The sequence below is a fragment of the Lynx canadensis genome, chromosome A3, assembly GCF_007474595.2.
Source record: "Lynx canadensis isolate LIC74 chromosome A3, mLynCan4.pri.v2, whole genome shotgun sequence".
Taxonomy (NCBI): Eukaryota; Metazoa; Chordata; class Mammalia; order Carnivora; family Felidae; genus Lynx; species Lynx canadensis.
In genome coordinates this window covers 30228424-30249288 of record NC_044305.1, presented here as the reverse complement: position 1 = coordinate 30249288, position 20865 = coordinate 30228424, and the positions used below count along the sequence as shown (strand labels likewise).

General features: G+C 46.3%; 1 pseudogene; it reads left to right on the top strand.

Annotated features, from left to right (window-relative positions):
- Nucleotides 1-8994: 8994 nt before the first annotated feature.
- LOC115511200 lies at nt 8995-10439 on the top strand (annotated as a pseudogene).
- Nucleotides 10440-20865: the final 10426 nt, after the last annotated feature.

Sequence of the window (20865 nt, the reverse complement as noted above, 5' to 3'; positions counted from 1 at the left end):
CCAGAGCCGGATGCGGGGCTCGAACTCACGGACCGCGAGATCGTGACCTGAGCCGAAGTCGGACGCTCAACCGACTGAGCCACCCAGGCGCCCCCAGACAATCTAGATTTTAAAATAAAGTCTGTAACAAGAGATGAAGAAGGTCATTATATCATAATTAAGGGTCTATCTACCAAGAAGATCTAACATTTATAATCATTTATGCCCTGAAAGTGAAAGAACCCGAATATATAAATCAATTAATCACAAACATAAAGAAACTCATTGGTAATAATACCATAATAGTAGGGGACTTCAACATCCCACTTACAACAATGGACAGATCATCTAAGCAGGAAACCAACAAGGAAACAAAGGCTCTGAATGAAACATTGGACCACATGGACTTAACAGATATATTCAGAACATTCTATCCTAAAACAGCAAAATACACATTCTCCTCGAGTACACATAGAACATTCTCCTGAATAGATCATATATTGAGTCAGAAATCAGCTTTCAACAGGTACAAAAAGATTGAGATCATACCAAGCATATTTTCAGATCACAATGCTATGAAACTTGAAATCAACTGTAAGAAAAAATTTGGAAAATACGTGGAGGTTAAAGAACACCCTACTAAAGAATGAATGGCCTAACCAGGAAATTAAAGAAGAAATTAAAAAATACATGGAAGCAAATGAAAATGAAAACACAACAGTCCAAACACTCTGGAAAACAACAAAGGCAGTCCTAAGAGGAAAATATACTGCAATTCAGGCCTATCTGAAGAAACAAGAAACGTCCCAAATCCACAACCTAACCTTACACCTTAAGGAGCTAGAAAAGGAAAAGCAAATAAAGCCCAAAGCCAGCAGAAGGGAACTAATAAAGATTAGAGCAGATATAAATGATACAGAATAAAAAAAAAAATAGTAGGGGGCGCCTGGGTGGCGCAGTCTGTTAAGCGTCCGACTTCAGCCAGGTCACGATCTCGCGGTCCGTGAGTTCGAGCCCCGCGTCAGGCTCTGGGCTGATGGCTCAGAGCCTGGAGCCTGTTTCCGATTCTGTGTCTCCCTCTCTCTCTGCCCCTCCCCCGTTCATGCTCTGTCTCTCTGTCCCAAAAATAAATAAACGTTGAAAAAAAAATTAAAAAAAAAAATAGTAGAATGGATCAATGAAACTAAGAGCTGGTTTTTTGAAAGAATAAACAAAATTGATAAACCCCTAGCCAGACTTCTCGAAAAGAAGAGAGGACCCAAATAGCTAAAATCACAAATGAAAGAAGAGAGATCATGACCAACATCACAGAGATACAAACAATTATAAAAGAATACTATGAAAAATTATATGCCAACAAACTGGACAATATGGAAGAAATGGACAAATTCCTAGACCCTCACATAGTAGCAAAACTCAAGCAGGAAGAAACAGAACATTTGAACAGGCCCATAACCAGAAAAGAAATTGGTTATCAAAAATCTTCCAACAGGGGTGCCTGGGTGGCTCAGTCAGTTAAGCATCTGACTCTTCACATTGGCTTAGGTCGTGATCTCGCAATCATGAGATCAAGCCGCACGTCAGGCTCTGTGCTGAGCATGAAGAGATTCTCTCTCTCCTCTCTCTGTCAAAATAAATAAATATATGTTTACAAAAAAACCTTCCAACAAATAAGAGTCCTGGGCCAGATGACTTCCCAGGGGAATTCTACCAGACATTTAAAGAAGAGTTAATACCTATTCTCCTCAAACTGTTCCAAAAAATACCAATGGAAGGAAAACTTCCACACTCATTCTGTGAAGCCAGAACTACCTTGACTCCAAAACCAGACAAAGACCCCACTAAAAAGGAGAATCACAGGCCAACATCCCTGATGAATTTGGATGTAAAAATTCTCAACAAGAATCAAATTCAATGGTATATCAAAAGAATTATACACCATGATCAAGTGGGATTTATTCCTGGGCTGTAGGGCTGGTTCAATATTAGCAAATCAATCAATGTGATACATCACATTAATAAAAGAAAGTATAAGAACCATATGATCCTTTCAACACATGCAGAAAAAGCATTTGACAAAATACAGCATCCTTTCTTGATAAGAAACCCTCAAGAAAATAGGGATAGAAGGAACATACCTTGACATCATAAAAGCCATATATGTAAGACCCACCACTAATATCATCCCCGATGGGGAAAAACTGAGAGCTTTCCCCCTAAGACCAGGAACACGACAGGGATGTCCACTCTCACCACTGTTGTTCAACATAGTGCTGGAAGTCCTAGCCTCAGCAATCAGACAACCAAAAGAAATAAAAAGCATCCAAATCGGCAAGGAAGAAGTCAAACTCTCACTCTTTGCAGATGACATGACACTCTACAGGGAAAACCCAAAAGGCTCCACCGAAAAACTGCTAGAGCTGATACATGAATTCAGCAAAGTCACTGGATATAAAATCAATGCACAGAAATCAGTTGCATTTCTATATACCAATGATGAAGCAGCAGAAAGATATATCAAGGAATTGATCCCATTTACAATTGCACCCCAAACCATAAAATACCTAGGAATAAATCTAACCAAAGAGGTGAAAAATCTATATACTGAAAACTATAGAAATCTTATGAAAGAAATTGAATATGACACAAAGAAATGGAAAAACATTCTATGCTCATGGATTGGAAGAACAAATATAGTTAAAATGTCAATACTACCCAAAGCAGTCTACACATTCAATGCAATCCCTATCAAAATAACACCATCATTCTTCACAGAGCTAAAACAAACAATCCTAAAATTTGTATGGAACCACAAAAGACCCTGAATAGCAAAGTAATGTTGAGAAAGCAAACCAAGGCTGGAGGGTATCGTAATCTCGGACTTTAACCTGTATTACAAAGCTGCAATCATCGATCAAGACAGTATGGTATTGGCACAAAAATAGACATATAGATCAATGGAATAGAATAGAGAACCATGAGGGGCGCCTGGGTGGCGCAGTCGGTTAAGCATCCGACTTCAGCCAGGTCACGATCTCGCGGTCCGTGAGTTCGAGCCCCGCGTCAGGCTCTGGGCTGATGGCTCGGAGCCTGGAGCCTGTTTCCGATTCTGTGTCTCCCTCTCTCTCTGCCCCTCCCCCGTTCATGCTCTGTCTCTCTCTGTCCCAAAAATAAAAAAAAATAAAATAAAAAACGTTGAAAAAAAATTAAAAAAAAAAAAAGAATAGAGAACCATGAAATAGACCCACAAATATATGGCCAACTAATCTTTGACAAAGCAGGAAAGAGCATCCAATGGAAAAAAGTCTCTTTAGCAAATGGTGCTGGGAGAACTGGACGGCAACATGCAGAAGAATGAATCTGGACCACTTGCTTGCACCGTACACAAAAATAAATTAAAAATAGATGAAAGGCCTAAATGTGAGACAGGAAACCATCAAAATCCTACAGGACAAAACAGACAGAAACTTCTTTGACCTCAGCCACGGCAACTTCTTATTTGACATGTCTCCAGAGGCAACAGAAATAAAAGCAAAAATGAACCATTGGGACCTCAAGATAAAAAGCTTCTGCACAGTGAAGAAAATAGTCAACAAACCTAAAAGGCAACTGACGGAAGGGGAGAAGATATTTGCAAATGACATATCAGATAAAGGGTTAGTATCCAAAATCTATAAAGAACTTACCAAACTCAACACCCAAAAAACAAATAACCCAGTGGCTGGCTGGGTGGCTCTGTTGGCTAAGGGTCCAACTGCAGCTCATGATCTCATGGTTCATGAGTTTGACCCCCACATTGGACTCTCTGTTGCCAGCATGAAGCCTGCTTCGGATCCTCTGTCTTCCTTTCTCTGCCTCTCCCCCACTTGTGCTCTCACTCTTCCTCCGTCTCTCTCTCTCTCTCTCAAAAATAAAATAAGTATTGAAAAAAAAGATTCTCAATATCACTCATCATCAGGGAAATACAAATCAAAACCACAGTGATATACGACCTCACACCTGTCAGAATGGCTAAAATTAACAACTTAGGAAACGACAGGTGTTGGCAAGAATGTGGAGCAAGGGGAATCCTTTTGCACTGATGGTGGGAATGCAAACTGGTGCAGCCAGTCTGGAAACGAGTATGGAGGTTTAATTCAAAAAATTAAAAATAGAACTACTCTATGATCCAGCAATTGCACTACTAAGTATTTATCCAAAGGATACAGGTGTGCTGATTCGAAGGGGCACATGCACCCCAATATTTGTAGCAGTCCTATCAACAATAGCCAAATTATGGAAAGAGCCCAAATGCCCATCAACTGATGAATGGATAAAGAAGATGTGGTATATACACACAATGGAGTACTACTTGGTAATGAAAAAGAATGAAATCTTGCCATTTGCAACGACGTGGATGGAACTAGAGTGTATTATGCTAAGCAAAATAAGTCAGTAGAGAAAGATATCATATGATTTCACTCATGTAGAATTTGAGAAACTCAATAGATGCACATAGAGGAAGGGAAGGAAAAATAAGGCAAGAACAGAGAGGGAGGCAAACCATAAGAGACTCTTAAATACAGAGAACAACCTGAGGACGGTTGGAGGGGAGGTCGGTGGGGGGATGGGTTAAATGGATGATGGGCATTAAGAAGGGCACTTTTTGGGATGAGCACTGGGTGTCAAATGTAACAGATGAATCACTGGGTTCTACTCTTGAAGCCAGGACTACACTGCATGTTAACTAACTTGGATTTAAAATTTTTAATGTAATTAAAAAACAGTCACATACAAAGTCGCATAGTTAAGATGGACATATGATGGAAATTCATAGGCAACGAGATCCACATGGCTTGAGACAGCAAAGCTCTCTCAGATCTGTAATCACTCTAAATCCACCAGTGACCTCAGCTGACGGGAGCCGGTCGGTTTCTCCCTACTTGACAGAAGAGGAATCTGTGATCCAAAGAGGTGTTACGTGGTCACAGAAGTCACTCACGGAATTAACCAGCGCTTTCGCCCAGTTTCCATGCCCGGCCCTCATGAATCCCAACGTTTTCTGAGTCGAATTACCATGCATTCCCCCATTAATCCCACCAACCCCTTTGCTTGTAAAACTACCCTCAATTATGCCAACTACAAGTGTTTACCCTGACCCCTCCCCCGCTCTCCACAGTCCCAGTGTTCCACTTCTGGAACCACAAGTAGGCTGGGGGGAAAAAACGATTCGGGAGTCACCAAAGTTCTCACCAGATCCACGAGGGGGCAAAAGAGAGCTAACGGGCGTGCCGCCATCCATTCTCTGGCTCCCAGCCCGGGGAGGAGGAAATGGAACGCGGAGCAGAGAGGAGGCCGCCTCTGAGCTGGGATGGGTAGGCAGGGGCCAAGGGAAGGGGGGTGGGTGGCCGGGAGCTTGTCAACTGCCCCCCCTCCTCTCCCCCTCCCCCCCCCCCCCCCCCCCGCCCCGCCATCATATCCACAGTGGGAAGGGCCTCTGTCACCGCCACTGCTATAGGCAGTGTGTGGTTTCGGCTGGAGTGAAGCCTCAACGGCAAGACTCACCTGGAGGCAGAGGGCGGGGCTGTTACGTAGCAGTCAGCCATTGGCTGCGGGCTGCCGGGGGTGGGGACACAGAGCCTAGTAAGCACTAGAAGTCAGGGGTGACCCAGCAGCTGGCAACGTGCACTACAGCTGCGACTGGCACACTAGCCTGTAAAGGGACCTGGGGGAGGCACCAACAAGTGACTCCTTAAGTCCCCTGTCCAGTTTACTCCTGTCCCCTTCCAGCCTCTCTCACTCTTTCCAGGGTAGGAATGGGGAGCCTATCCTGCAGACCCAGACCCTGGGAATTTTCATAGCAGCTTGACAAAGTTCGTGAGAGTCTAATGGGTCCTGAGGCCCAGCCTCCTGCACTGGATCCTCTAGCCGGCTCCTCCTGGCCAAGCCCAGGGGAATCTCTTGCACAACATTTGCCTGTCTCCTATTTCTTGCCTGACTACAGAGGGATTAGGTCATACTTTTAGCTTTTGACCTATTTCTTTTTCTCCAGAGGACGAGGCTAACTTTTTCCTCTTTATGGCTTTGCAAAAAACCAAGGTCCCATCCTCACCACTTTATCACTTAAACTAAAAGGGACTTGTGACTTTCAACTAAAAGGACGCTTATTAAAGCAGGAACACCGCATACCAGCTAAGATACCCACCCAGCTCCTGGTGGCTTTGGGAGCCCACTAAGCACCATAAAGTTTGAGAAAAATGAGTGTCCAACATCTGAACCTCCTGCCTGTGACAAGCAATCCCCACTGACTGAATCAGCACAGAAATTTAAATGAGATTTTTTTCACTCCCATCTCCACAACTAGGGGCTTAGCCAATCCGACATTTCCACACAGGTCTTAAAGTCTATAGCAAGTGATGCGAGGAAAGGGGAACTATGGAGTCTTCCAGCAACATCTAGGGGCTAGGGATAGTGGGGGCCATGGTGTCCCACACCCACCCCCAGATGCTCTAACAGTGTGGTTTTGATGGTGGTGCTGGCTATCCAGTCACCATTCCTTGTGCCTGTGTGATCTCTGGGTCCAGCTGCCCGGGTGTCCTGTGAGCTAATCAATACCCTTTCATTAGATTCCTCTGCTGCTCTAGTCATAGCCTGTTTCTGCTGCTTACAACTGTGACCTGACTGATGCAGGGTCTCTGAAGGGTTGGGCAAGGAAAGGTGATATGATCTTGATTTGATCTGCCTTGCACTTTGAAGAAATCCAAGCACAGTGAAGACAAATGGGAGTAAACCAGTTAGACACTTAGGGCTCCTCGGGCATGGGTGGTGTCAGTGGGAGAAGTTGGATGGAACTTTAGAGGCGAAATCACATTGACTTGGTGATGTAGTGGATGGCGGAGAAGTAGAAAGGAGGCATCGTGATGTCACCCAGGTTTCTGTCTTTTGTAAATGGGTGGTGTGGGAAATTGATCGCAAAAATGGCCCCGTTTCCCTCCCCTACCATCAATGTGACTTTGTAGTGCCTCCCATCAAGGGGCAAAGCCTATTTCCGAACACTTTCAAGCAAGGCTTAGCCTTGAGACTTGTTTGGCCAGGAGGCCGTGGTGGAAGTGACAGTGTATCAGTTCCAAATCACAACTTCATGAGGACTTGTATGTTTTCACTTGCTTTCCTGGACCCCTGCAATTGTTATGTGAACAAGCCCGGACTGGCCTACTGGAGGGCCATGCCACACCAGCCAGCTCCCAGTCAACCCAGCAACTGCCCACTCATGCCCAGCTAAGATTAGCTGAGCCCAGCCAACCTAAAGACCCATGAGAAATAATAAATAGTTAATGCTTTAAGCCACTAGGTTTTGGGATGGCTTGTTATGCAGCAAGAAATAACTGACTAGATAGATAGATAGATAGATACTAGAGAGGGAGAGAGAGAGATCCATCCTGACTCAAGCCCATCACCCTCTGGCCTTTCAAGTATCTCTGGTTACCTGAACTTGGTGGTGATCTCCTCTACCCACAAGTTTGGACTTTCCTGTCCCAAGTCTGGCTTTACTATATTTGAATTTGCTCTGCTTTTTTAATGTTCTTTCTTGGACATCCCAGCCGCAGCTCAGGCCAGCCCCTGGGCTTCCTATGCCTCAGAAGTCTGCCTATATCCCAGAATCCCTGCACCCAGCATCAGTCCCTGTTGCTGGCCTTTGAGATTTGCTTTGCTTGAGTCCTCCAAGTAGGTAAGGGCTGGTCACAAAATGCTCTATGAGCCTGGGTTCTCAATCTCAGAAGAGATTCAAACCCTTAAGGAGACACTAGGCCCCAGCACAGAGCAGCTGGGGGACCCCATGCCCCCTTGTTCCCATTTTCAAGGCCTCATCTGTGCCCTTCTAGAGCTTCTGTGACTCACTGGTCCTCCCATGACCTCTTTGACAGGCTGCCCTCTGCTCCTCTCCACCCAGTACTCAATACTGGGCCCCCAGGGAGTGCCAGGCTCTGTGTAAGTCTCAGCCTGTGTGGGTCCCCAGAAACCACTTCGTCCCACCAAACTCAAAGGCCCCCAGGCAGGTGGAGATGGGGAGCTGGGAACTGACCTAGGACCTCTGTTTTGCCTCCTGTGAGTAAAGATTTCCCAGAACACAGTAGAAAGGACAACTTATTGAGTAAAACCCCATCAACTGATAATTTTCACATCTTCACTTTACATCTTTCCTTGGCAGACAAGAGGCATCTAGGCCTGGTGGAGACACAATTTTCTCTTTCTATCATGAACTTCTGCCATGTGAGGAGAGGGAGGAGGAAGTGAAGACTCTTCCCAAGACCTAGGGAGAACCTGCTTCACATCTTCTTTCCTGGGCACTAGGGACAGGCTGTAGATAAAGCAGACGGGCCTGAAAGCGTGAAGAACACATACTTCCGCCTAGTCATCTGGGATGCTTGTCCTTCCGGGCATAGAAACAGCTGTCGCCCCGCCCACATCCACCTCACCTACCCCAGATGCCCCCCACCATGGAGGCTGCTCGTCCTGGGCTCTCTGTCAAACAATGTCAGAGCATGTTGGGGGATAAATCCATCAGTGATCCAGAATATGGGGGGCTGTGGCCTCTCCGTCTACTACAGCTGCCGGTGGGTGTGGGTTGGCAATGGCTACAGCCCCTGGGAGAGGATGTCCAAAGGGCTGTTCTGGGGAAGGCTTGCTGAGGGGCACCGAGCCTTGGGGAGAGAGGGGGCGGCAATGGCGGACTTTCCCCAGCCCCCTGCCTGTTCAAAGTGTGTGCTCATCTGACTCTCATAAGGCCCTGTGCCTGCAGTTCCAGGCAGGCACCTGCAGAAGCAGGGGGGGACTCTGGGGCTCCCTCATCGATAGAATCTACAGTCTGGCAAAGAACATGCGGAGAGGAGGAGGCAAAAGAGTGAGGGTCACGCCAGACTCAGGGGGCGCTGAGGGAGGTCATTCCATGACTTGATACTCTTGGAATCTGTCCTGATCATACGAAAGTGGCCTTGGAGAGCAGCGAGGGCTAGGGAGCTGGCGGTCTCTTCGTGGATGCCCAAGCCCTTCCCTGAGGCCTTCCCTGATGAAGATGCAGCAGAAAGGAGGGCAGAGCGGGAGAGCTGGTGAGCCTTCTTTCCTGTTCCTTCACCTGAGAACTCGTGGGACCCGTCCTCAGGATGTGCGGTTGCAGCCTGAGACTAGGACACCAAGTCAGAGAGCTGGAGGGGGCTGAGGCTGGCCGCCAGGGGGCAGTGGTGAGCCCCACAGCCTTGCCAATCGGCACAGCAGCTCCTCCCAGAAAGCAAGCCAGGCTCTGGCTAGCTGAGATGGTGCTTTAAAAATCCCAGCCAGGAGCGCCTGGGTGACTCAGTCAGTGAAGCCAACAGACTCTTGGTTTCGCTCAGGTCGTGAACTCACAGTTTGTGAGTTCAAGCCTCTCATGGGGCTCTGCGCTGACAGCACAGAGCCTGCTTGGGATTCTCTGTCCCTCTCTCTCTGCCCCTCCCCCACTCACATTGTCTCTCTCTCTCTCTCTCTCTCTCTCTCTCTCTCTCAAAATAAATAACCTAGGGGCGCCTGGGTGGCGCAGTCGGTTAAGCGTCCGACTTCAGCCAGGTCACGATCTCGCAGTCCGTGAGTTCGAGCCCCGCGTCGGGCTCTGGGCTGATGGCTCAGGGCCTGGAGCCTGTTTCCCATTCTGTGTCTCCCTCTCTCTCTGGCCCTCCCCCGTTCATGCTCTGTCTCTCTCTCTGTCCCAAAAATAAATAATAAACGTTGAAAAAAAAATTAAAAAAAAAACAAAATAAATAACCTAAAAAAATAAAAAATAAAATAAACAGCCGGTGGCTGCTCCACTGACCCCATGAGGGGTCCTCAAGCTGGGAGGGGTGAGATGCCCTCGGAGAAACCTTTGCCCCAATAAGCAGACCCCTAGCCAATCAGGTTTCAGCGCCAAAAATGGGAGCTTATGCTGTAACAACCTAGCCTAATAACCTAGTGGGACCTCTAATCCTGGTCTCAGACTGCCCCCCACCGGTGAAGACGGTGCCAAAGCGAAGAAGGAAGTCCTTGCCCCTCCCAAAGCTGAAGCCAAAGCAAAGGCTTTGAAGGCCGAGAAAGCAGCACTGTAAGGCATCCACAGGCACAAAAGATAATAAGATCTACATGTCACCCACCTTCCAAAAGCGCAAGACACCGTGTTGCCAAAGGCAGCCCAAACATGCTCGAAAAAACACCCCCAGGAGAAACGAGCTTGACCAACATGCCATCATCAAGTTCCCTCTGACGACCGACGTGGACTTGTGTCCACACTTGTGTTCATTGTGGACATCAAGGCCAACAAACACCAGATCCAACAGGCTGGGAAGAAGCTCTATGACATTGATATGGCCAAGGTCACTACCCTGATCAGGCCCAATGGAGAGAAGAAGGCGTATGTTCAACTGGCTCCTGACTATGATGCTTTGGATATTGCCAACAGAATTGGGATCATCTAAACTGAGCCCAGCCGGCTAAATTTAGAAGTCTACATTTTTTTCACCATAAAAAAAAAAACAAATAAATAAAAATAAAATCACACAAAGGTGTGTTCTTTGACCAGCAACAATGACAGGGAATTTGTAGTACCAAATACCTACATTAGAAAAGAGAAACAAGAAAAAGAAGAAGAAAAAAAAAAAATCCAGCATAAAGAAGGAAATCATAAAGATAAAAGCAGATATCACTACATCAGAACACAAGACAATGATAGATAAAAACAATAAAACAAAAAGTTGTTTCCTTGAAAAGATTGATAAGATAGATAAGCCTCTAACAAAACAGACAAAAGAAGGAAGAGGGAAAACACAAAATACCAATATTAGGAAAGAAACAAGGGCTGTCATTACAGACTCTGCAGACATTGAAAGGATAATACGAAAACACCATGAAGACCACACACACAAATTTGACAACTGAGATGAAATGGGCAAAGTCCTTGAAAACCACAAACTACCACAATTCCCTCCCCCCATACGAAATGGATAATTTAAGCAGACCTTTAGCTAGTAAGGGCATTGGATTCATAATCTTAAAACTCCCAAGAAAGAAATATCCAGATGATTTCACTGGAGGAGTCTATCCAGTATGTAAAGAAGAATTAACATCAGTTCTAGACAATCTCTTTCAGAAAATAGAAGTGGAAGGAACATTTCCCGATTCATTTTCTGGATCCAGTATTATCCTGATATCAAAAACAGGCAAAGACAAGACAAAAAAAAAAAGAAAACTATAGACCAATACCCTTCATGAATATAGATGCTATTGTCCTTAACCAAATATTAACAAATAGAATCAACGATATCTTTTAAAAGACATGTATATGTATATCATCACCAATTGTGGCTTAATCCGTGTAGGAAAGCCTGATTTGGTATTTGAAAATCAATGTAATCCACCATATTAACAAGAAGGAAAATCATATCAATTGATGTAGAAAGGCATTTGACAAAACTCAACATCTGTTCATGATTTAAAAAAAAAAACCTCTCTGGGTCGCCTGGGTGGCGTAGTCGGTTAAGCGTCCGACTTCAGCCAGGTCACGATCTCGCGGTCCGTGAGTTCGAGCCCTGCGTCAGGCTCTGGGCTGATGGCTCAGAGCCTGGAGCCTGTTTCCCATTCTGTGTCTCCCTCTCTCTCTGCCCCTCCCCCGTTCATGCTCTGTCTCTCTCTGTCCCAAAAATAAATAAACGTTGAAAAAAAAAATTAAAAAAAAAAAAAAAAAAACCTCTCAGAAAATTGGAAATAGAGAGAAATGTCCCCAACTTGATAAAGCACTTGATAAAGTTTTCTCTACAGAAAACTACAACATCATCTTTAATGGTGAAAGAGTGAATGCTTTTCCATTCTCACCAGTGCCATTCGACATAGCACTGGAAGATCTAACCCACGCAAAAAGGCAAGGCAAGGAGATAAATATCACGCATGCAGATTCAAAAGAAAGAAAGAAAACTCCTCTGCAAATTACATGATTGCCTACCTAGAAAATCCCAAGGGATTTATAAAAAACAAAAACAGAAAACAAACAAACAAAAACTTCTGAAGCTAATAAATAAGTTCAGCAAGGTTGCAGCATACAAGATCAACATAAAAAAATCAACTGTAGTTTTTTTCTATCTCATGCACTCAGAGAATGTATTTGAAAAAAACAAAACACCAGCAGGGGTCTGGTGGGAGTCCCCATGATAGAATCTATAGGCTGGCAAAGAACATGCAGAGGGGAAGAGGTAAAAGAGTGAGGGTTAATCCAGACCAAGGGAGCCTAAGGGAAATCATTCCATGACCTGATACTCTTGGAACCTGTCCCGAACATACAAAAGTGGCCTTAGAGAGCAGAGCAGCTGAAAGCTGGGGTTTTTTGGGTCTGACACCAAAAACACAGGCAACAAAAGCAAAAATAAACAAGTGGGACTACATAAAACTAAAAAGCATCTGCACAGCGAAGGAAACAATCAACAGCATGAAAATGCAACCTATAAAATGGGAGAAAATATTTGCAGACAGTATATCTGATAAAAGGTTAATACCCAAAATATATAAAGAACTCATGCAACTCAATAGCAAAAACAAAAACAAATAATTTAATTTTAAAAATAGGCAAAAGACCTGAAGGGGCGCCTGGATGGCTCAGTCAGTTAGGTGTTCGACCCTTGATTTTGGCCCAGGTCATGATCTCATGGTTCACGGGATCGAGCCCCACACCGGGCTCTGTGTTGACAGCACGGAGCCTGCTTGGGATTCTCTCTCCCTCTCTCTCTGCTCCTCCCCCACCCCCCTTCAAAATAAATAAACAATTTTTTTTTTAATAGATAACGGGTGACTGGGTGGCTCAGTCAGTTAAGCATTAGACTCTGGGTTTTGGCTCGGGTCATGATCTCACAGTTTCATGAATTTGAGCCCCATGTCAGGCTCTGTATGCTGACCGCATAGAGCCTGCTTGGGATTCTCTGTCTTCTTCTCTCTCTGCCCCTCCTCTGCTCACGCTCTCTCTGTCTCCCTCAAAATAAAAACAGAAAACAAAAAAGAAAATAGCTTGGCAATTTCTTTTAAAAGCTAAGCATACACTTACCATACAACCCAGCAATTGTACTCCCAGACATTTATCCCAGAGAAATAGAACTATGTCCACACAAAAGCCTGTCAAGAGTTGCTCACTACAGCTTTAAATAAAGTAGGAAAAACAGGAAACAATCAAAATGTCCTGCAAATGGATGGTTAAACAAACAGGTACATTCACACTATGCATTACTAGGCAAAAATGGAAACAAACAATTGGTGTATGTGACAACCCGGATGGTTCTCTGGAACATGGTGGGGGGAATATAAAAGGTCATATGCTACATGCTTCTACTTGTGTAACATTTCTCAGAATGACAAAAATATGGAGATAGAGGACACATCAGTGATTGCCAGGGATTAGGGACGGTAAGGAGAGGGGCAAATATGACTACAGAGGATTAGAGAGAGGGAGATCTTTGTGGTGATGAAATAGCTCTGTATCTTGACATGGGTGATGCTTACACAAATCCATACGAGTAACAAAATAACATAGAACTCTACATACATTGTATCAATGCCAATTTTCCAGTTTTGATAATGTACTGTAGTTAGGTTAGATGTGACCATTGGGGGAAGCCAGATGAGGGGTACAGGGTACATGAGACCTTTTCTTACCGTCTTTGTAACTCTCTGTGAATTTATAACAAATTCAAAATAAAGCTTTTTTTTTTTAATCAATATATACTAGTTCCCAGTGATGACAGCCTGGGTTAGACCGTGTTGGCTTTTGAAGTTCTGGAATGGGAGAGAAACAAGCACATATTTTTGGTATGTGGGAGAGGGGAAGAGGAACCAGAATAGACAAATGAATTTCAGCTGTGTCTTACACTTCTTTCATCCTGGTGGCAGAAAGTGGCAGGCAGACTGTAAGACCTGGAAAGTGAAGGCTCCAAGGACTGCTTGCACTGTAGTTTCCTAAACCCTAGGGTTCCTTCCCCTCACTACGGAGTTACTCTCTACCCAGAAAGCAGCCAGCCTCTCAGAGCATGGCACCCCAGAAACTGATCTGTGCTGGTCCTTGGCAATCCTCCAGACCAACTTCTCCTTTGACCAATGGGGAGCTAAGGCTCAGAGAAGGGCAGCAGCCTTCCAAGTATCACACGGATAGATTATAGCATCACAGAGGGGACATGAATAACCCTGACATCTGAGTGAAGATTGGAGGAGTTGGGGATAGAATGGTACAAGCGTAGTAAGAGCTGGTGATGGGAGACCAGTTAAGAGCCATTGAAATAGTAAAGGAATAGTAAGAGCCAACGAAATAGAAGAGGACTTAGGACTTAGAGATAGATTGCATGGGGCAGGGTGGGAGAGAGGAGAGGCAGGAGAGTAAGGGAGGTATCTAGTCTGACCTCAGCCTTCTGGCTTATACACTAGATGGATGGGGCTGCCATTTTAATAAGACATGGAGTGGGGTGTGGAATACTCCCAAGAACTGGATTTGGAGGACTAAGAGTCCTATCTCAAATCCACTCAGCCTGAGGTCCCTGGAAGATATCCAGAGAGAGTTGTTTAGGAAACACTGCGCTACTTGAGTTCAGAGCTCCAGGAAGGGGTCTGCATTGGTCATTGGAATCAACTTAAAGTGAGGCAAGTACACGAAAAGAATGTCAAATTCCATTCCAGCTGAATCCAGGTGGGAAAGGAATATGAAGGGAGGACTGGCTTACAAAATTCCAAAATAGACTGTCAAGTTGGAAAGAGGTAGCCCAATAATTGGGTAGGGGAGTTACTGAAGTGACATTGATTCCTGCTACCACATTAACAGATTAGAGATAGGAAACTGAGAATCAAAGCTGCCCTCTAATAAATGTACAATCATTAAAAAGTATGTGGCTCAGTTCAGTGGCGCTCCACAGCCTCCCGCCTTCCCAGCCAGATTGCAACCCCCACCCCAGTGCCTCCTTTATAGAAATTCTGGAGCTGTAGCACCTCTTCTCACATCCAGCAGGGAACCATGATTCAGGGCTGGGCACACTGGCATGAGAACCCTTTGGTTCATCCAAGTCCACTGCCCTGGGTCCCCAGTCTACTTTTGCAGACCATTTGCATGTTAATTTGCACTGCTTTGCAAACCCTGGGTTCCTCTTTAAAGGGCTACTGCCTCTCTGTGCCATTCCACTCTCATCTCTTTACCCATACCCCTAAATACTGTGGGCTTTGGTAATGAAAAAGAAGCCGTCTTATTTGTGGGGTCCCTAAGTTTCTGTATTCATTCAAAATCCAGCATTGGGGCCCCAAAATCCATTATGGAAACATAGGCTGCCCTCAAGGACTGGAGGCTATATCTTGCTCTCCTATCTCCATCCTCTAATATAGCCCGTATGATGGGGAGGGGGGCACAACTTCACCCCACCTCCCAGCTCCCAGATAGGAAACTGAGTTGGTGGGATCAGTGGGAAAGGATTGGGGTCTAAGGACCTATACACTCAGCCAAAGACTCAACTCCTGGAGAGGAGCCCAGCAATCAGAACTCTCTGCAACTCAGTTGAAGTGACCTATTCATAAAGCACATGGCCAGATAATAAAGGTCCTTAATAGTTGGAGGGTGAGTCCTGCTTCCTGTCCTGGAAAGCAGGAGAGGTATTGTGGGACCACAATCTGGAAACGGGCACTATGCCTGAGTTTTGTGGCACAGAGAGACTCCTCACACACTCCCTGCCCTGCCAAAGAGACTCCAGGATGAGAAAGACAAGCCCTTGGGTTTGGAAATCCCTCATCCACTTTGCTTGAACTTCACATGCCCGTTAAGAGGCTGCCTTGGGTGTCCTGGACTCTGGTCTCAGGGTATATAAAAGTGGAGACCAAGTGACTCCTCTGTCCCCTCCCATTGGGCCTAATTAACCCACACCAAACCACACTGCACACCATGGCTGGCTTCTGGAGCAAGCCTATGTTCACTCAAGAACCCATACCCTCCAGCCAAGCCATACGGCCCCTCTGCATAGCCTCTTGCTGAGCACTGCAATCTTCTGCTGCTGCTACTGCTGTTACAGCTCCACTGGAAATGAAGCCCCCACACAGATGCCCCCAGGGATATTCAGGACTCAATGCACTAGAATCTCAAGATACCAAAGGTTTGCATGTGGTGCTCCGTGCAGAACAGAGGAGGCGGGGCTGCATTAACCCCTGACGTCCCCAGCCTCCAAAATGGCTCCCGATGACCCTCCCCTTCCTACTATTCATGACGTCATGCAGAACCCTCCAACACTGTACAGAGCTACCAAGCCGTTGGTAGGATATACAGAAATGTCGGTATGTGCCTTCAAAAGCTAGGTTATAGAAGGCATTGCAGCTTCTGCCTCGCTTTCTTGAACCTCTTGTTCTGGGGGAAGCTAGCTGCCATGTCCTAAGGACACTCAAGCAGCCCTATAGGGAGGCCCATGTGGAGAAGAACTGAAGCCTCTCACCAACAGTCTGTACTGACTTGCCAGGTGTCTGAGTCAGTCGTCTTAGGAACAGACCTTCCAGCTCCATCCAACCCTCCTGTTGACGGCCACCGAACTATCACTTTATGAGAGACCTCCAGCCAGAACCACTCTGCTGAGCTGCTCCTGGATTCCTGACCCACAGAAACTGTGAAGATGAGACGTGGGTTTTGTTCTTTTAAACTGCTAAGTTATGGGGCGCCTGGGTGGCTCAGTCAGCTGAGCGTCCAACTTCAGCTCAGGGCATGATCTCGCAGCTCGTGAGTTTGAGCCCCGCATGGGGCTCTGTGCTGACAGCTCAGAGCCTGGAGCCTGCTTCAGATTCTGTGTCTCCCTCTCTCTCTCTCTGCTCCTCCCCTGCTCACCCACTGTCTCTGTCTCTCTCTCTCTTTCAAAAATAAACAGTAAAAAAATTCTTTTAATTTTGTTTTAATTAAAAAAATGTTTTTTATTTTAACTGCTAAGTTTGGGCATAATTTAATACACAGCAGCAGATAACTAATATGGCATGTTTTCCTTTCTCCTGGGTAACTACCTATGAGAAGAATTGCTAGGTCCTATGATATATGTTTAACTTCGTAAAAAGCTGCCAGTTTTCCAAAGCGGTTGTCGCATTTTATGCTCCAGCCTATACCATGTGCCAGTTCACTTGCTTTTGTCTAAGACCCATCTCACCAAAGAAAACTAACATCGCCTTTGATTACAGGACACAGCAAGGTGCAGGACCCCAGTTCCACCAAACTGCTATACATTCCTCCCTAGCTCCTCTGCCTTATGAACCAGCCAATGGGCCATTGCCAGGATTGGAATGAATCTCTGGTCCTTCCACAGGGTTGGAAACTCTCTCCCATCTGATCACATGCACGGCCTTGGAAATCATCCTGTCCTTTAGAGTTAACAAAGCCCTTTCCCTCATGTGCCCAGAGTTTCTCCAGGCCTCACCACCCCATGGACACAAATGAGGTTGCATTAACAGGAAAAATACACATCTCATGGGCTTTTACCCTCATCTGAAGACCACGGGTGTCTCAGGGCCCCTTAACTTGCCCCAGTTATTTCTGAAAGCCCCCAGGCCCTTCCAGATGAACTTACCACCGTGACTCCTCCTAGAAAGCCAAGTCCTTAGAAGGCACTGCGGAGCAACATCTCACCAGTGCCCCCGCCAGAGTGCCCTAAAGATCAGCACTGTGGTCCCTCCTAAATTCCAACCGTTCATCCCCTCGCACTCCCCAAGTTGCCAACCCCATACCATGATAGGTCTGAATATCATGCAGAAATGTGAAGAGAACCCTTGTGGTATGTTCTGTTGGTACCCTGACCAGATCCCCTTTCCCAGGCCACTGTGCTCATCCACCAGCTGCTACAAGGCTGCTCCCTTCTCCCAAGAATTGCCCTTGGCTGATGGGTGACTCTAGAAAGTTTTACTCCCCACCATCCTCCCAGCATCTGATTGACACTTAGTGAAAAAAGCCTGCCCTGCTGACCTCAAGGCGGGACAACTCTCTAGTCCATTCACACCCTAGAGCCCCTTGTGGGATGAGGGTGAGGCTAGATGCCAGCTTAGACCCCATCCTTGCTGAGCATCTTCCCCTGCCCTGTCCTGCTTCCCCTCCCTCCTGTTTATACTTCTCCGAAAGCATGCCCTCAAAAAATCACTTGCTCAAGAGTTTCCATTTCATCTTCTTATGCTAGAGAAGAAAAGACATGTCCCAACTTTGTGTCCAGAAACGTGCTATAATCTCACTTAGGCCCCAGGATTTCCCAAAGGCCCTCATGAAACGAGATCTGGTGTCCGCCATATCCCCTCTCTGCAAGCCAGAGAGCTGGGTGGGAGTATAGATACCACACCATCTCTCTCACTCCACTCCTGCTCATCCCCACCCATCCCTACCCACCAGCGGCCACATGAACTATTTCCTCCATACAAAGATGCCTTCCTGCTAGATCCCACCCTCTAGGACACCCACTATAATATGAATACATGGCATATGCATATATGGTATATTCACCTGACCTTCAAAACAATCCTGTTCAATCACTATTATTAACTCTCCTATTTTATCAGCGAGGAAGCCAGAAGCGATTTACTGCAAAGCTAATGAAGCTTAAGCTCACTTGCCTGAGCCCCTTCCTGCAATTTTGTGATCCTAGTCTGGTATTCTTCTGTTGAAGGAGGGCTCCCAGCTTACATCAGATTTGGGCCCCTCAAAACCTAACTCTGCCCTTGGAGAAACTGAGGCTCTGCATGGTGAGGCACCTTGCTCCAGGACAGACTTGTTGAGTCATAGAAGCAGAACTTGGCCCAGGTTTGCTTCCAAGACTTTTCCTGTGCTCTATCCAACGATGCATCCCTGAGGCTCCTCCAGGCCTGCGACACAGAGACCAGCCCTTGGTCTTCCTTGTCCCCCCAGCATGCACTTCCCTGGCTGCCAGCTGCCACCCCTCCTTCTGCTCTGGCACATTATCGTGGGAGCCTGCCAGGCCAGAGTGTGCTTGGGCAGGGCTATATTTAAATATCAGGGTGGAAGTATGTCTACATGCATGCCCCCAATGGATATAGACACCCAGAGAGCCTTATCATATGCATATGCCTGAAATGTACTGTTTGTACATTACAGTACAGACCTAAAATAGACCCTCTGTTTGCCTATGTCTTCTCCACCAGCCAAGATGGCAGGCTGATAGGGTACTACAGAAGCTGGACTGTGTATCAGCTAGTTTTTGCTGTATAACAAACCACTCCAAAAACAAGTGGCAAAACAACAACTATTTATTTAACTCACAGTTCTGTGGGTCAGTAATTTGGTCTGGGCTCTGCTGGGCAATTTTATCTTGGCTGGGCTCCCTTGTATCCATGCAGTCAGCTGCCAAGTTGGATAGGACCTGACATCAGTTGACATGAATCATCTCTGTTCCATATGGTCTCTCATCCTCCAGTGGCCAGTCCAAGATTGTTCACATGGTGGCTGGGCAGAATTCCAAGAAAGTGAGTGGAATTAAGGAAGGCTTCTTGAGGCCTAGGTTCAGGACTCACATACCATCAATTACACCATACTCTGTGGCCCAAAGCAAGTGACAGGCCAACTGTGGTGGTTACTTTTAGATTAATTATCTAATTTTAGATAATTCTATCTAGATCTAGATAGATAGATAGATAGATAGATCCTTTTGGTTCTGCTTCTCTAGAGAGCCTTGACTAATACACCAGCCCAGATTCAGATTCAAGGGATGAATAGACTCCTGATGGGAGAAGCTGCAAAGCCACATTGCAAAGGGTGAGGGCACACACAGAGAGTGAGAGGGTATAGCAATCTTTGCTAACGATCTGTCACAGGCTAGGTTTAGGAACAGGATGGGATTTCATGGGGGTTCTGCTGGGCCACTCAGGTGGAAATTCCAGTCACCCCCACCCCCTCTTGGGTATCAAAGACTTCAGGAACAAAATTATTTCTAAGCATCCCTGAGCAAGGAGCAACTCCACATTTGGATTTCAAAGTTTGTCTCCCCCTCAGACTAGGAGCTCCCTGAGGGCTGTGCTGCCTTCCACCATCCAACTCAGGACTCAATGAAAAGTTCAGGTGGAAGAAAACTGACCTACCCACCCCCCTCCCCAAACAGGATGCAACAGGTTCTGAGAACAGCCAATAACCTGGTTCCTCCATGTTTCCTCCAAGGAGGTTGGCACAATGACTGGGATATACTGAGCCCCCATAAGTGATCTTTGAATGAACAGATGACTGAGTGGTTGGCTCATGTTCAATTCTGAACACACACAGACTTTAGTGCTAAAGCCTGCGACATCTGCTCCCTGTTATGCAAACCTGCCCAGCCCACTTCACAGTCCCCTTGGGAGTCCTCCACACTGATTCCATCCCATTCTGTCTCTGCCTCTGCTCAGCACATCCTGCCCCCACAGCTTGACCAGCTGGCCACCTCCCAACTCCTGCCCCCCCCTCTGTTTTCTGCTTACCCTCCTCCTCGGCTCTGTAAGCCCCATATAGGCACTTGGTAAGGAAGCCAAGTCTTGCCACATGTATGTGTCCTGCCACTCCCCCTTTCCCCAGATAAGGCTCTGGGTAGACTAAGGAAGTGGGGAATATTCAGCGTAGAGAATGCTGAAGACAGGCAGGTGGGGCAACTAGATCAGCCTGTAAGACACTAAGGACAGGGCCTTTCAGGTCCAGAACACCTCTGATGGCAGGGGCTGGGCCCACATGCTCTGAGCTCCAGCCTCCCCACCCCACCTCCCCGCCCACTTGCCACAAAGCTCCCTGTGATTTGGGCTGTCACTTTGCTTCTCCATTTCCCCATCTGTCAAAAACAGAGAATAATTATCAATAGCATGACAGACATCCTGCTCATCTCCTTGGGGCCTTACCGCTTCAGAAAGCTCCAGCTA